This window comes from Gorilla gorilla, chromosome 5 (genome assembly GCF_029281585.2).
Source record: "Gorilla gorilla gorilla isolate KB3781 chromosome 5, NHGRI_mGorGor1-v2.1_pri, whole genome shotgun sequence".
Taxonomy (NCBI): Eukaryota; Metazoa; Chordata; class Mammalia; order Primates; family Hominidae; genus Gorilla; species Gorilla gorilla.
Genome location: NC_073229.2, coordinates 120,323,686 through 120,340,559, shown reverse-complemented (window position 1 = coordinate 120,340,559; position 16,874 = coordinate 120,323,686). Strand labels below are relative to the sequence as shown.

General features: G+C 37.9%; 1 protein-coding gene and 1 long non-coding RNA gene across 3 annotated transcripts in view; one reads left to right on the top strand and one right to left on the bottom strand.

Annotated features, from left to right (window-relative positions):
- Positions 1–1,874, top strand: part of LOC129534449 (uncharacterized) — a 177,155-nt gene extending 175,281 nt beyond the window's left edge. Inside the window, exon 4 of the long non-coding RNA XR_008681064.1 lies at positions 1,753–1,874. This is a non-coding gene — a long non-coding RNA (uncharacterized lncRNA). The remainder of the gene's footprint in view (positions 1–1,752) is intronic.
- The window catches only part of FUT9 (fucosyltransferase 9), a 203,386-nt gene that overhangs the window by 13,387 nt on the left and 173,125 nt on the right, over positions 1–16,874 (bottom strand). The gene's annotated exons all lie outside the window — the stretch shown is intronic.

The following is a 16,874-nucleotide window of genomic DNA, read 5'->3' as shown; positions in this document are numbered from 1 at the left end:
GTCTTCAAGTTTTTTTCTCTTTGGCATTCATGCCTCTTTATGGCTATGAACACAAAAATATATTTGCAAAAACGGTTTCTTGATAAAATTCTCACGGGTCATTTGAAATTCATGTTGTTTCTCTTACGAAAATAATATGGCCTATAAATTTCAGACTCATTAAAGTATTTTGAAATTTTGACAGAAACTAGCATAGAAACATTAGATGTTTCCTTCCAAAACACGGGAGAAATTATCCTTCATTTAATTACCTAAATATATGTGAACATTAAAAAAAGCACATTCTTTTGCTATGTAGTTTTTCTTAAAGCATATGAGACTCTCTGAGTAGCAAAGCTTGACTGTGAGTCCGAAGATTTTGGACACTGCATTCTAGATCACTCCCAGAACTAAGGTATTGGAATCAGAGATTGCAGCTTCCTGTCAAAGTTGGTTTCAGTTCTATAGTCAATAAGAAAATGAAAACAAAAGGTACATATCAAATATGTCTAGGTGCTAAATTATTAATCAATCCTTGGAATACAGAGAAAATTAGGAAAGAATTATGAAGGAAATTTCAGTTATTCAGAATTAAATGACATTAAATGACATTGAAGGTTCTACAAGCCGAATTTTGTTGTATATTTAAACAGAAGGAAATTATAGCTTTGCACACATTTCAGAAAATTAATAAATCGGTCAACTCAAGAAGCTAAACAAAGAAAAATGGTAAAATGCTAAAAAAATAAGAAGGAAAAATGTGAAGGTAAGGGCCAGAAATTTGAAATGAGTAATAATGTCACAATATTTGAAAATACTCAAACTTTAGGCAAGAATAATGAAGAAAAAAGAAATTCAAATGTAATATCAAAAATAGCAAATAATTGTTGATTTAGCATAGATAAAAATTGAAGTAACTATTTTGAGTAATTTTATGTTGAAAAATTTGAAATATGACTAAATAGTTGTATTTTTGTACAAATACAGAAATACCAATATTTGTGAAAGAAAAATTCTGATTCAGCAGTTAACAGTTAAAGAAATGGAATTCATAAACAACAACAACTAAAGGCAAATTCTAGGTCTAAATGATTTTCCTATGATATCAACAATTCAATAAATTAGGAATACCATCTACCTTTTTTAAGAATTATTTTGGAAAATACAAAAATTAAGAAAGAAGCTTAACTCATGAGGTCAATTATAATCTTGTTACCCAAGCAAGATATGACTTCGTTTAAAAAAAAAAGTCATTTGTGCTTATGAACACAGATGCAAAAATACAAAAATTTAGCAATAATAAGTATTAGAAATAGATCATGATGTGATTCAAGAATAAGTTTATGGAAGTTTAGTTGCATTTGATCCTAAGTATAAATTTAATTAGACAATCTCTCAATTCCATCTAGACTCCAGAACTTACAGACTGAAAAACCTTACTGGAAGGTTCTCTTTTCTTTGGAAAAACATTAACTTTTAATATGAATGATTTGACTGACTGTTGCAGTGTTTTCTTCCTGTGAGACCAATGTTTAATGTTTTTAGAAATACTATGATTAAAAGTTTCCTTAAATCCTTTTTGAACTGAAATGCAATGGCAAAAACCATTAAATAAATGATGTCAGTTCAATATAATCAGGTTACAACTGAAATAGCCACCATTTAATAAATGCTCACCCTTAGCCAGGCCTTGTGCCAAGCATTTTACACACATCATTTCCTTTAATCCTTCTAGAACCCCTAAAAAGGACACCTTTTCTCATTCCTTCACAGATGAGGAAATTGCAGGCCACAGATACAAGTAATCCAGCTTAACCACTGGATTGTGCTCTCTCTTTCCTTCTGTAATCTACTTTGAACAAGTAATACAAACATGAATAATCCATTTGCTATTGGTATGTCAAGTTTTGTTGTCTTGATTTCCCTGGTCTCTACCTTTTATTCTGTAATTAAGAACTATTTAACGATGAGTTGAATTTAGATTAATTTCTTTTAACAAGGGTATCTGACACATATATATGGCACTTATTAGTGTCAAACACTGATCTGAGCACTTATATTAACTTATACACACACACACGTATTAACTCATTATATCCCCATTTTATTGATAAAGAAACTGAGGCCCAAAATGATTAAGTGACTTAAGTGACTTGTCCAAAACCACACAGAGAGTTAATGGCACAGAATACTTTTCAAGCCCAGGCCACCTGGCTTTAGAATCTGGGCACTTGATAATTAACATTTTAGATCACTGATTCCCCAGGCTGCAGCCAGAATATGCAATCATTTTAGTGATACCAGAATGTAAGCTTTGTGAGGGGCTTTCTTTTCTTCACTGCTGTATCCTTATCGCCAGAATGTAGTAGATGCTTAATAAATGCTGTATGTCTCATATGAATAAATGGGTGAATTGCTGCATCTCAACTATGTACAAGTACTGTGCTTGGTAGGTAACCAGATATACAAAAATGAGCCAAATGTGAATGAATGAATACGTACTTTGTTTCTTCCTCTGTGCATTTAGCATGGAGCTCTCTATGGAATTACTCCCATTAAAATTGGCATATGGCTATTCCTACCACTAGAAGAGCAAAATCTCCCAGTTTTGCCTCTCTGTTTTCTCTCAAAGTTAGCATCTATCCAGAACATTTTAGTTCCATGTCTCAGTCTCTCTCTCTCTCTCACTAGCCAAACGAGGAATTGATCACTAGACAGAAACGATGTTTCTTCTACTGTGTGGTTTCCAGTTTTCATGCTTCCTGGATATTTTATATAACTTGAGGTTATCCTTCTTAACTCTCTGCTCACCCCCTCCCCTCAATTTTTCAGTGCTGTCAGGGTCAGTTACTAAATAATAGGGGCAGTTACTCAGTAACCTCTACTTTGTACAGAACTGTCAAAAAAAGTTTGCCTCTTGGGGCCAAATTGACATCTCCTTGACAGAATCCTTTTCATCTATTCCTCATGACTAAAATTCAGTTGGATACTTAACATGTCTTATACTGATAATCAATACTACCTATTTTAAAAACACCTGCAGCAGTGTTACTATAGCTCACCAGAGATAGCAATAAACATATAGCACAAAGCAAATTGTAACAGTAAATAGGATAATTAAACCTTTTCAATTATTTTTAGTAGTTTCAAGTACTATGAGAGAATGTAACTTAAAGACTTTACCATCAAAAATAACAGAATCTGGGTTAAAAGTGCTGCTTAACAAGACTTGGTATGCATGATTCAATTTTCTGTTAAGAGATTACCTCCAGTCATTCTTTAAGAACACTCTACTGGACATGAACAGACACTTCTCAAAAGAAGACATTTATGCAGCCAAAAAACACGTGAAAAAATGCTCACCACCACTGGCCATCAGAGAAATGCAAATCAAAACCACAATGAAATACCATCTCACACCAGTTAGAATGGCAATCATTAAAAAGTCAGGAAACAACAGGTGCTGGAGAGGATGTGGAGAAATAGGAACACTTTTACACTGTTGGTGGGACTGTAAACTAGTTCAACCATTGTGGAAGTCAGTGTGGCGATTCCTCAGGGATCTGGAACTAGAAATACCATTTGACCCAGCCATCCCATTACTGGGTATATACCCAAAGGACTATAAATCATGCTGCTATAAAGACACATGCACACGTATGTTTATTGCGGCATTATTCACAATAGCAAAGACTTGGAACCAAGCCAAATGTCCAACAATGATAGACTGGATTAAGAAAATGTGGCACATATACACCATGGAATACTATACAGCCATAAAAAAGGATGAGTTCATGTCCTTTGTAGGGACATGGATGAAATTGGAAATCATCATTCTCAATAAACTATCGCAAGAACAAAAAACCAAACACCGCATATTCTCACTCATAGATGGGAATGGAACAATGAGAACACATGGACACAGGAAGGGGAACATCACACTCTGGGGACTGTTGTGGGGTGGGGGGAGGTGGGAGGGATAGCATTGGGAGATATACCTAATGCTAGATGACCAGTTAGTGGGTGCAGCGCACCAGCATGGCACATGTATACATATGTAACTAACCTGCACATTGTGCACATGTACCCTAAAACTTAAAGTACAATAATAATAAAAAAAAAGGAAAAAAAAAAGAACACTCTACTGAATGTTAAAGAATGGAAGATAACTTGAAATAGAAAAAGATTAGAGTTGTAATTCTCAAACCACAGATACATATCAAGGTATTAGGGAGAAAAATGTGTAACTAAGGAGAACAGGAGGCTCCCTTATGGAGAGGCAGTCCTACTGTAAGTTTTGATTTTTGGTGGAGGTAGGTATTGAATCCTTATTTTAAATGGAAAGAAACAGGAGCATGCTATAGAACAAAGTTCAATGCTTGCTTAAAATGTGGAGATGGAACAGGATAGCTGAGCTTGTAACTTGTGACTTGGGGCATTATTCCCAGATTGCAGCCACTACCTACCTCTTCAACCCACCTCCCCTATCCCAACGTCATTAGCAGGATGTTGGGGTTGGAAGAGATTTTCCCTTATGCCATTAGGACTTGTTGGATCAGGACATTTGACAGTCACTGTATAGTACATTTACTATTTTTTTGTGTGTGTGTGTACTATTAAACCATTCCTAATGAGATTTTTTGATAGCTGGTAAAAATATGTGAAATACATAGACCATTTGAACAGAACTTTAGATCAACCTGAGGATCTTCAAGATAAATTCATACCAGCTCCAAAGACAAGAAATGAATCACTGACAAATTGAAGGGTGAATTTGGGAGAAATGCCATTTACTTTTTGGCATGAAGACACTGGTTGATCTCTGGAATGCTATAAAATTTGTGTTTGTGAACCTTTCTCAAAGATCCTTAGACATAATCTCTGGTATTTCCAAGGGTAAGCCTTTGTTTTATTTCCTCAAGCCCTGAGGAAGTTGCCACCAAATGACACCAATTGTGATCACCAACACTTTTCCTAAATATTCCTCAGAACTCTCTCTGGTAATAATAAGTCCCTGATTCATTTCTGCAGTGGGTTTGTCTTTAGACAGTCCAACGCATGTCTTTTTAAAATTCTTTTTTCTTCTTTCATTTTTGCCTCAGACATTTGTTTCTACTGGCAAGAGAGCTACAAGTTAGCAAAGGCCTCAGAAGCAGCCTCAGAAACAAAGTTTCTGTCTGACTTTCTACTGCTCTCCTGTCTTTCACCACTCATTATCTCCTAAAGCAAGCAGTAGAAACTAGAATCCCTCTTCCCCAAAGCACTCATAGAAACAAGAACCCTTTTCCTCCAAGGCCACTAATAAAACCTAAAAATATTGCTACAACTTTCACCCATCTTTCCGTGTAAGAACTCGCCATGAAATTTTCTGACCTACCTTATTTGATTGTAGGTCATAAGACCTGCATTCCAGAGAAGATCCTGCCTCTTACCAGAAGGAAGGAATGCTAAAGAGAAGCCAAGAAGAATCTTAACAGACTGGTCTTGCTGGATTTCTCCCCTTTGTTATTTTATTTTATTTTATTTTATTTTTTTGAGATGGAGTCTCACTCTGTCACCAGGCCGAGTGCAGTGGTGTGATGTCAGCTCACTGTAACCTCTGCCTCCCGGGTTCAAATGATTCTCCTGCCTCAGCCTCCCAAGTAGCTGGGATTACAGGTACACACCACCACGACCAGCTAATTTTTGTAATTTTAGTAGAGATGGGGTTTCACCATGTTGGCTGGGATGATCGCGATCTCCTGACCTCATGATCTGCCCACCTCAACCTCCCAAAGTGCCAGGGTTACAGGTGTGAGCCACTGCCCCCGTCCCTCCTTTGTTTATTATTATCAGATCAGATCATTTTTGCCCAATCACATTTCCATATGACTGTCCATTCTTCATTAATCCCAAGCATAAAAATGAATAGTTCACCTTAAGTCTTCGAGTCTTAATTCTGAAGGCTCCCATGTAGCATAACGCTATGATCAAATAAGTTTCTTATGCTGTTATTAATTTTTAAATTAATCCATCTATTATATTAGACTATTCTTCTATTAATCTGTCTTTGTTAGAGGGGTGCTGGCCATGACCCTTATGATGGGGAGGAAAGCGATCACCACCTCTCTATTCCCACACTGGCAATCGCTTCACCGTCTTCTTCCCCTAATATTCCAGGATCCAAAGTATGTATCTTGAATCCTTCAAAATATATCCATAATTATCTATATTTTTCAAATAAGCCAAAACACCCCACAACAACACTATATGTAAATTCTCAAAACTACAAAGAAATCTCTTTATTTTATATAAGCCATTGGTGTTATCTGATTCTCAACTATTAGTAATCTGTTTATGCAGGTTCAAAGAATAATTTGCTCCCCATATAATCATTGTGATCTTCACTATCATAGTATTAGTACAGGATTCTGCAAAAATCTGAATACTACATGAATGCTTATAATTTAAATTGGGTGGCTTATCTTTTCTTTTTAGTTTTTTTTGGTTATTGTTTTATTTTGCTTTTACTCCTGGCTACAATTTTTATGCTAAGAACACGTGCAAGATTAAAAACAAAAGCTTTACGCTTTAGCTATTATACACCAAATTATATTCTGTCTCAAAGTCCTATAAAACTTTATATATTCATCACTGCGCTTTCAAAAATTCCCTTGAAACTTCAAATTCTATTGAACCTCTCTAATGGGCATTCCTCCTCTAAGTTCCCACAATTTTCTCCATTAAATTCTGAGCCAAATGCCTCTTGCCTTTGGGAAAAATGCCCTTTACTTTTTGGCACGAAGACACTGGTTGATCTCCGGAATGCTATAAAATTTGTGTTTGTGAACCTTTCTCAAAGATCCTTAAATATAATCCCTGGTATTTCCAAGGGTAAGCCTTTGTTTTAGTTCCTCAAGCCCTGAGGAAGTTGCCACCAAATGACACCAATTTTGATCACCAGCACTTTTCCTAAATATTCCTCAGAACTCTCTCTGGTAATAATAAATCCCTGATTCATTTCTGCGGTGGGTTTGTCTTTAGACAGTCCAGTGCATGTCTTTTTAAAATTCTTTTTTCTTCCTTCATTTTTGCCTGAGACGTTTGTTTCTACTGGCAAGAGAGCTGCCAACTACCACTTTTCCCGTACTGCAAATTTCTTTATTTTGGGCACCTTCTACCGTCTCTCTCTTCGAAATTTTCTTTACAAATTCAGGGATTAGCCTCTTTTAGTTTGATCTTTCATCTGCTCTCTCTCCTCTCTACTCAATCACTAGTCCTTCATCACTGTCTTTATTAACTTTAGAAGCTCTATTTACTGGCTTCAGCTGTGGCTAGAGCCATGAGATCTGACACTGAGCCCAAGTGTAACCTGGCTCATGCTCCACGTGCCCTTGGGAAATACCACAGACAGGGCCAGGAGGTGCCTTGCTGGCATTTTTTCAGAACAAGCTTTCCAGCACCCTTTGAGGCCAGCAGTCTTTTATAACTTAGCTGTCAGCACCAGCACTTCTGTGATTATTGTCAGGTTTAGTCCCTTGCAGCCAACAGATTAAAAAAAAAAATCCAAAACTCTCATTTTGGGCTGATAGATTACTAGCCTTTTGGACTTTATAAATGAGAATGTCTTCATTCTAGATGATAAGGTAGGGCAACTAACCCAGTGACATCTTGACATCGTCTTGTCCTTCATATCCACACCTAACCTAGCATCGACTCCTGCCAATTTTACCTCCTAAATATTCCTTATATTAGTAGACTTCTCTCCATTTCCCTAGGTCAAATGTCTATCAATTCTTGTATGGAAGACGGACATTTCTTTCTAAGTGGTCCACCTAGTGCTGCCTTTTGATCCTTTCAATTTGTTCACAGTAGAGTAGATCAGTAGTCCTCAAAGGATGGCCCTAGACCAGCAGCATCAGCAACATCTGGGATCCTGTTAGAAAGGCAAATTCTCCTACCAGAACCCAGACATATGAAATCAGAAACTTTGGAAAGAGGCCTAGCAACATGCTTTGGCGAGCCCTCCAAGTGGTTCTGACGTACACTAAATTTTTTTTTTATTATTATACTTTAAGTTCTAGGGTACATGTGCACAACATGCAGGTTTGTTACATATGTACACATGTGCCATGTTGGTGTGCTGCACCCATTAACTTGTCATTTACATTAGGTATATCTCCTAATGCTATCCCTCCCCTCTCCCCTGACACCACTACAGGCCCTGGTGTGTGATGTTCCCCTTCCTGTGTCCAAGTGTTCTCATTGTTCAATTCCCACCTATGAGTGAGAACATGCAGTGTTTGGTTTTTCATCCTTGCGATAGTTTGCCGAGAATGATGGTTTCCAACTTCATCCATGTCCCTACAAAGGACATGAACTCATCCTTTTTTATGGCTGCATAGTATTCCATGGTGTATATGTGCCACATTCTCTTAATCCAGTCTATCATTGATCGACATTTGGGTTGGTTCCAAGTCTTTGCTATTGTGAATAGTGCCACAATAAACATACACGTGCATGTGTCTTTATAGCAGCATGATTTATAATCCTTTCGGTATAAACCCAGTAACAGGATTGCCAGGTCGAATGGTATTTCCAGTTCTAGATCCTTGAGGAATCGCCACACTGTCTTCCACAACGGTTGAACTAGTTTACAGTCCCACTAACAGAGTAAAAGTGTTCCTGTTTCTCCACATCCTCGCCAGCTCTTGTTGTTTCCTGATTTTTTCATGATTGCCATTCTAACTGGTGTGAGATGGTATCTCATTGTGGTTTTGATTTGCATTTCTCTGAAGGCCAGTGATGATGAGCATTTTTTCAGCTGTCTGTTGGCTGTATAAATGTCTTCTTTTGAGAAGTGTCTGTTCATATCTTTCACCCACTTTTTGATGGGGTTGTTTGTTTTTTTCTTGTAAATTTGATTGAGTTCTTTGTAGATTCTGGATATTAGCCCTTTGTCAGATGAGTAGATTGCAAAAATTTTTCCCATTCTGTAGGTTGCCTGTTCACTCTGATGGTAGTTTCTTTGGCTGTGCAGAAGCTCTTTTTTTTCCTCTCTTTTTTAAAAATTTTATTATTATTATACTTTAAGTTTTAGGATACATGTGCAGAATGTGCAGGTTTGTTACATATATATACATGTGCCATGTTGGTGTGTGGCACTCATTAACTCGTCACTTAGCATTAGGTATATCTCCTAATGCTATCCCTCCCCACTCCCCTTACCCCACAATAGTCCCCAGTGTGTGATGTTCCCCTTCCTGTGTCCATGTGTTCTCATTGTTCAGTTCCCACCTATGAGTGAGAACATGCGGTGTTTGGTTTTTTGTCCTTGCGATAGTTTGCTGAGAATGATGGTTTCCAGTTTCATCCATGTCCTACAAAAGACATGAACTCATCATTTTTTATGGCTGCATAGTATTCCATGGTGTATATGTGCCACATTTTCTTAATCCAGTCTATGGTTGTTGGACATTTAGGTTGGTTCCAAGTCTTTGCTATTGTGAATAGTGCCGCAATAAACATATGTGTGCATGTGTCTTTATAGCAGCATGATTTATAATCCTTTGGGTATATATCCAGTAATGGGATGGCTGGGTCAAATGGTATTTCTAGTTCTAGATCCCTGAGGAATTGCCACACTGACTTCCACAATGGTTGAACTAGTTTACAGTCCCACCAACAGTGTAAGTGTTCCTATTTCTCCACAGACTCTCCAGCACCTGTTGTTTCCTGACTTTTTAATGATTGCCATTCTAACTGGTGTGAGATGGTATCTCATTGTGGTTTTGATTTGCATTTCTCTGATGGCCAGTGATGATGAGCATTTTTTCATGTGTTTTTTGACTGCATAAATGTCTTCTTTTGAGAAGTGTCTGTTCACGTCCTTCGCCCACTTTCTGATGGGGTTGTTTGTTTTTTTCTTGTAAATTTCTTTGAGTTCTTTAGAGATTCTGGATATTAGCCCTTTGTCAGATGAGTAGGTTGCAAACATTTTCTCCCATTCTGTAGGTTGCCTGTTCACTCTGATGGTAGTTTCTTTTGCTGTGCAGAAGCTCTTTAGGTTAATTAGATCCCATTTGTCTATTTTGGCTTTTGTTGCCATTGCTTTTGGTGTTTTAGACATGAAGTCCTTGCCCATGCCTATGTCCTGAATGGTATTGCCTAGGTTTTCTTCTAGGGTTTCTATGGTTTTAGGTCTAACATTTAAGTCTTTAATCCATCTTGAATTAATTTTTGTATAAGGTGTAAGGAAGGGATCCCGTTTCAGCTTTCTTCATATGGCTAGCCAGTTTTCCCAGCACCATTTATTAAATAGGGAATCCTTTCCCCATTGCTTGTTTTTGTCAGGTATGTCAAAGATTAGATAGTTGTAGATATGCGGCATTATTTCTGAGGGCTCTGTTCTATTTCATTGGTCTATATCTCTGTTTTGGTACCAGTACCATGCTGTTTTGTTTACTGTAGCCTTGTAGTATAGTTTGAAGTCAGGTAGTGTGATGCCTCCAGCTTTGTTCTTTTGGCTTAGGATTGCCTTGGTGATGCGGGCTCTTTTTTGGTTCCATATGAACTTTAAAGTAGTTTTTTCCAATTCTGTGAAGAAAGTCATTTGTAGCTTGACGGGGATGGCATTGAATCTATAAATTACCTTGGACAGTATGGCCATTTTCATGATATTGATTCTTCCTGTCCATGAGCATCGAATGTTCTTCCATTTGTTTGTGTCCTCCTTTATTTCATCAAGCAGTGGTTTGTAGTTGTCCTTGAAGAGGTCCTTCACGTCCCTCATAAGTTGGATTCCTAGGTATTTTATTCTCTTTGAAGCAATTGTGAATGGGAGTTCACTCATGATTTCACTCTCTGTTTGTCAGTTATTGGTGTATAGGAATGCTTGTGATTTTTGCACATTGATTTTGTATCCTGAGACTTTGCTGAAGTTGCTATCAGCTTAAGGAGATTTTGGGTTGAGATGATGGGGTTTTCTAAATATACAATCATGTCATCTGCAAACAGTGACAATTTGACTTCCTCTTTTCCTAATTGAATACCCTTTATTTCTTTCTCCTGCCTGATTGCCCTGACCAGAACTTCTAACACTATGTTGAATAGGAGTGGTGAGAGAGGGCATCCCTGTCTTGTGCCAGTTTTCAAAGGGAATGCTTCCAGTTTTTGCCCATTCAGTATGATATTGGCTGTGGGTTTGTCATAAATAGCTCTTATTATTTTGAGATACGTCCATTGAATACCTAATTTATTGAGAGTTTTTTGCATGAAGCGCTGTTGAATTTTTTCAAAGGCCTTTTCTGCATCTATTGAGATAATCATGTGGTTTTTGTCTTTGGTTCTGTTTATATGCTGCATTATGTTTATTGATTTGTGTATGTTGAACCAGCCTTGCATCCCAGGGATGAAGCCCACTTGGTCATGTTAGATAAGCTTTTTGATGTGCTGCTGGATTTGGTTTGCCAGTATTTTATTGAGGATTTTTGCATCGATGTTCTTTTTTTGTTGTGTCTCTGCCAGGCTTTGGTATCAGGATAACACCAAAATAAAATGAGTTAGGGAGGATTCCCTCTTTTTCTATTGATTGGAATAGTTGCAGAAGGAATGGTACCAGCTCCTCCTTGTACCTCTGATAGAATTCGGCTGTGAATCCTTCTGGTCCTGGACTTTTTTTGGTTGGTAAGCTGTTAATTATTGCCTCAATTTCAGAGCCTGTTATTGGTCTATTCAGGTATTCCACTTCTTCCTGGTTTAGTCTTGGGAGGGTGTATGTGTCCAGGAATTTATCCATTTCTTCTAGATTTTCTAGTTTATTTGCATAAAGGTGTTTATAGTATTCTCTGATGGTAGTTTGTATTTCTGTGGGATCGGTGGTGGTATCCTCTTTAACATTTTTTATTGCGTCTGTTTGATTCTTCTCTCTTTTCTTCTTTATTAGTCTTGCTAGTGGTCTATCAATTTTGTTGATCTTTTCAAAAAACCAGCTCCTGGATTCATTGATTTTTTGAAGGGTTTTTTGTGTCTCTAGCCCCTTCAGTTCTGCTCTGATCTTACTTATATCTTGCCTTCTGAGAGCTTCCACTGCTGATACCCAGGCAAAAAGGGTCTAGAGTGGACCTCCAGCAAACTCCAACAGACGTGCAGCTGAGGGTCTTGACTGTTAGAAGGAGAACAGAAAGGACATCCACACCAAAACCCCATCTGTATGTCACCATCATCAAAGACCAAAGGTAGAGAAAACCACAAAGATGGGGAAAAAACAGAGCAGAAAAGCTGAAAATTCTAAAAATCAGAGTGCCTCTCCCCCTCCAAAGGAACGCAGCTCCTCATCAGCGAGAGAACAAAGCTGGACAAAGAATGACTTTGACAATTTGAGAGAAGAAGGCTTCAGATGATCAAACTTCTCTCAGCTAAAGGAGAAAGTTTGAACCCATCGCAAAGAAGCTAAAAGCCTTGAAAAAAGATCAGATGAATGGCTAACTAGAATAACCAGTGTAGAGAAGTCCTTAAAGGACCTGATGGAGAGGAAAACCATGGCACAAGAATTATGTGATGCATGCACAAGCTTCAGTAGCTGATTTGATCAACTGGAAGAAAGGGTATCAGTGATTGAAGATCAAATGAATGAAATGAAGTGAGAAGAGAAGTTTAGAGAAAAAAGAATAAAAAGAAACGAACAAAGCCTCCAAGAAATATGGGACTATGTGGAAAGACCAAATCTACATCTGATTGGTATACGTGAAAGTGACGGGGAGAATGGAACCAAGTTGGAAAACAATCTGCAGGATATTATCCAGGAGAACTTCCCCAATCTAGCAAGGCAGGCCAACATTCAAATTCAGGAAATACAGAGAATGCCACAAAGATACTCCTCAAGAAGAGCAACTCCAAGAAACATAATTATCAGATTCACCAAAGTTGAAATGAAGGGAAAAATGTTAAGGGCAGCCAGAGAGAAAGGTCGGGTTACCCACAAAAGGAAGCCGATCTGACTAACAGCTGAACTCTTGGCAGAAACTCTACAAGCCAGAAGAGAGTGGGGGCCAATATTCAACATTCTTAAAGAAAAGAATTTTCAACCCAGAATTTCATAGCCAGCCAAACTAAGCTTCATAAGTGAAGGAGAAATAAAATCCTTTATAGACAAGCAAATGCTGAGAGATTTTGTCACCACCAGGCCTGCCCTAAAAGAGCTCCTGAAGGAAGCAATAAACATGGAAAAGAACAACCGGTACCAACCACTGCAAAAACATGCCATATTGTAAAGACCATTGATGCTAGGAAGAAACTGCATCAACTAATGAGCAAAATAACCAGCTAACATCATAATGACAGGATCAAATTCACACATAACAACATTAACTTTAAATGTAAATGGGCTAAATGCTCCAATTAAAAGACACAGACTGGTAAATTGGATAAAGAGTCAAGACCCATCAGTGTGCTGTATTCCGGAGCCCCATCTTACTTGCAGAGACACACATAGGCTCAAAATAAAGGGATGAAGGAAGATCTACCAAGCAGATGGAAAACAAAAAAAGGCAGGGGTTGCAATCCTAGTCTCTGATAAAACAGACTTTAAACCAACAAAGATCAAAAGAGACAAAGAAGGCCATTACATAATGGTAAAGGGATCAATTCAACAAGAAGAGCTAACTATCCTAAATACATATGCACCCAATACAGGAGCACCCAGATTCATAAAGCAAGTCCTTAGAGACCTACAAAGAGACTTAGACTCCCACATAATAATAATGGGAGACTTTAACACCCCACTGTCAACATTAGATGTACACTAAAATTTGGGGATTCCTCCAATAGTGTGATGTTTCAAACCACAGATCACATATTACCATTCTGTTTTAGGGCTGTTGATGAATTCCAATTGCTTATAAGATAAAAAAAAATGTTAAAAGTCTTCATGTAGCTTAAGGAGCCCTGGATGATGGGGACACAGCTTTTGTCACCAGCCTCAGCACATGCCAATGTTGCATTCCCTCCATCACCATGCTTGTCCCTCTCACAGAGCTGCTCCACCAGCCCTCACCTCTCCCTGGAGCAGATTCCCTCCTCTCTTTACTGATATATTCCTTTTCACTTTTCAGCTCTCAGTTCTACTGGCAGTAGCTTGTGAAAAGTTCCTGACAGTCCCCGAACAGTCTCCCAACCTTCCTCCAACACACTAAATCAAAACCCCAAGTACACATTTTATAGTACCACATGTCATTTTTGCACAGCATTTGCCACAGTATCAAGTTTACCTAGATTTGTGTGAGTATACGATTAATGTTGTCATCTCTGTTCAATTGTAACCAGGCTCATAAGGCAAAGATTGGGTGTTTTTACTCAGATTCCAGTCCCTAGTGCCTAAATCATACTTGTCATATTCTTGCTCTCAACGTATGTTTTATGACTGACCAAGGAGCTAACAACCATTCAGCATTTCCAATGTTTAAACCACCAGACTAAGATTTTTATATAAATTTTACCATTTAATTTTCAGGAAAAATATATTTCTTACTATTCATTTAACAAATATATATATATATATATCAAATAATATATATTTGCTAAATGAAAAATATATATGCATGTGTTTAAACACACACACACACACACACACACACACACACACATATATATATATATTTCTTTCTATGTGCCAAGCATGGTTCCAAGCATTTTGCAGGTAATAATTCCTTTAAATTCTCACAATCAGATGAAATATGGGTTAGAATTACATCAATTTTTCCAGATGAGGAAACTGGTGTACATCTTTCTGCCTCAGGTCACATGTATTGCTTTAAGAATAAATGTTGACAACTGAGTGCAGTGGCTCATGCCTGTAATCCCAGCACTTTGGAAGGCCAAGGCAGGATTGCTTGCTACTCAGGAGGCTGAGACAGAAAAATTGCTTGAATCCAGGAGTTCGAGGCTGCAGTGAGCTACGATCGTGCCACTGCACTCTAGCCTGGGCAACAAGTCAGGTCCCATCTCTAAAAATTATATATATACACACACACACACACAAAAGAGAGAGAAAATGAAGATTCCAGTTAACAGTTGCAAAGACTTCTATGAATTATATGAATGAAAATTTATTTTGTGATATATATTTCCCTGGAGTCATTGTTAATTAGAACAAACTAGATTCACCAACACTTCCCTGTCTGTTCTCTTTCTGGAAGCCAATGGCCAGGAACAGTGGTCACGTGCCATCAGGAGAGTGTAGAAAGGTGAATCAGAACAGTGAAGGAGTCTAGATTTGTTTTATTATTGGGGTGTTTATGAAGAAATTCAAGGAACATCAAGGATTAATGATGCATTAATTGCTGATCCAAGGCCTCTGTGATAGTTGTATCCCCTCCTAGCCACATTCTCTTTCAGATAAATTCCTTATGTGCTGCTTTGTTGAGTCAGCTTTGAAAATTAACTAACCTCAAAAAACCAAGTTGCCTAAAAACAATAAGGGGAGAGATAAGAAAGAATGTAAGTAAACATTTCACTTATGTCCCAGAGTTTTCCACACAACACCATCAGTTGATATTTTTTAAATATTTATTTTAATCACTTAAAACAAAATAAAGAATTCCCTCTCTGTAAATTTTTATAATCCAAATTCCCTGGATCTCATCAAGCTATTATATAAGGTCAGATATTAACTGACTATATTGTGATAGTTTGATCCTTCGTTGATCTTACCACTGGAAATTTCTTTTCTTTCCCCAGTTGTTTCTGTAGAAGACGACAGGAATTTTATATGGATTCCAAACTTTTCTAGCAATTACAGTCTGCACCCACCCTACTTGCCCTTTATCATTTGGCTGCCACTAGTCTGAGAATCTGTCTGATGCAAGCTCATTTCTGCTCCTCCCTATTGGATGTGTGGGCCCAGAACCCCAGATTCAGTGGTTCCTTGACCTCTAACTCTGCAGTTGCCAGTCTGGCTTTATGTTGCAGTTGGAAAACTGACTATCTGAATCAAACTTTCTTGCTGGTTTCAGTGGCTTTGAATTCAATGAAACACTCACAGCATCTCTTCCAGAACATTTCCTTTAATTTCTGGTCTCTATCTGCTAATGATAGAGGCTTTAGTCCAGTTTACAGGGCAGGATAGAGAATCCATGGGAAACCAACTGCTTTATCCTCCTTGACTCTTTCCTACACCCTTTTTTCTAACATTAGGCCAGGCTGGTAACCTGGTCTAATCTTTTGCTATTATGTTTACATAAAATTCTTGCTCTTCCAGTTTGTGATGGTTAATTTTATGTGCTAACTTGCTTGGGCCATGGGATGCCTGGATAAATGGGTAAACATTCTTTCTGGGTGTGTCTGTGAGAGTGTTTCTGGAAAAGATTAGTACTTAAATTGGTGGACTGAGTAAAGCAGATAGCCCTCCCTAATGTGGATAGACATCATTCAACCCATTTTAAGGCCTTAATAAAGTAAAAAGGTAGAGAAAGGCTGAACTTGCTGTCTGCCTGACTGGTTGAACTGGAGCATGACTCTTCTGTCCTCAGGTTTCCTGGTTCTCAGCCCTTAGATCTGAAATGGAATTGACACCATTGGTTGTCTGGGTTTCAGGCCTTCAAACCACTCCCAGCTTTTGTGGGGCTCCAGGTTGCAGACAGCAGATTGTGAAACTTTTTAGCTTTCATAATCATATGAGCCAATACCTTATAATAAATCTCTTTCTATACAGATAAATTTCTTTTATATGTATTCTATATATATGATAAATCTCTTTCCTGTTGGTTCTGTTTCTCTGAGAACCCTAACACACAGTTACAAAACAAACACCATCGTGCATATCAGGGACGTTAACATACTAAGAAGAAGGCTGCAGGAGTCAGAGAGAGTATTACCTTAGATGGGGCATTGCTATGACAACAGTTTCTGCATCAGACCAA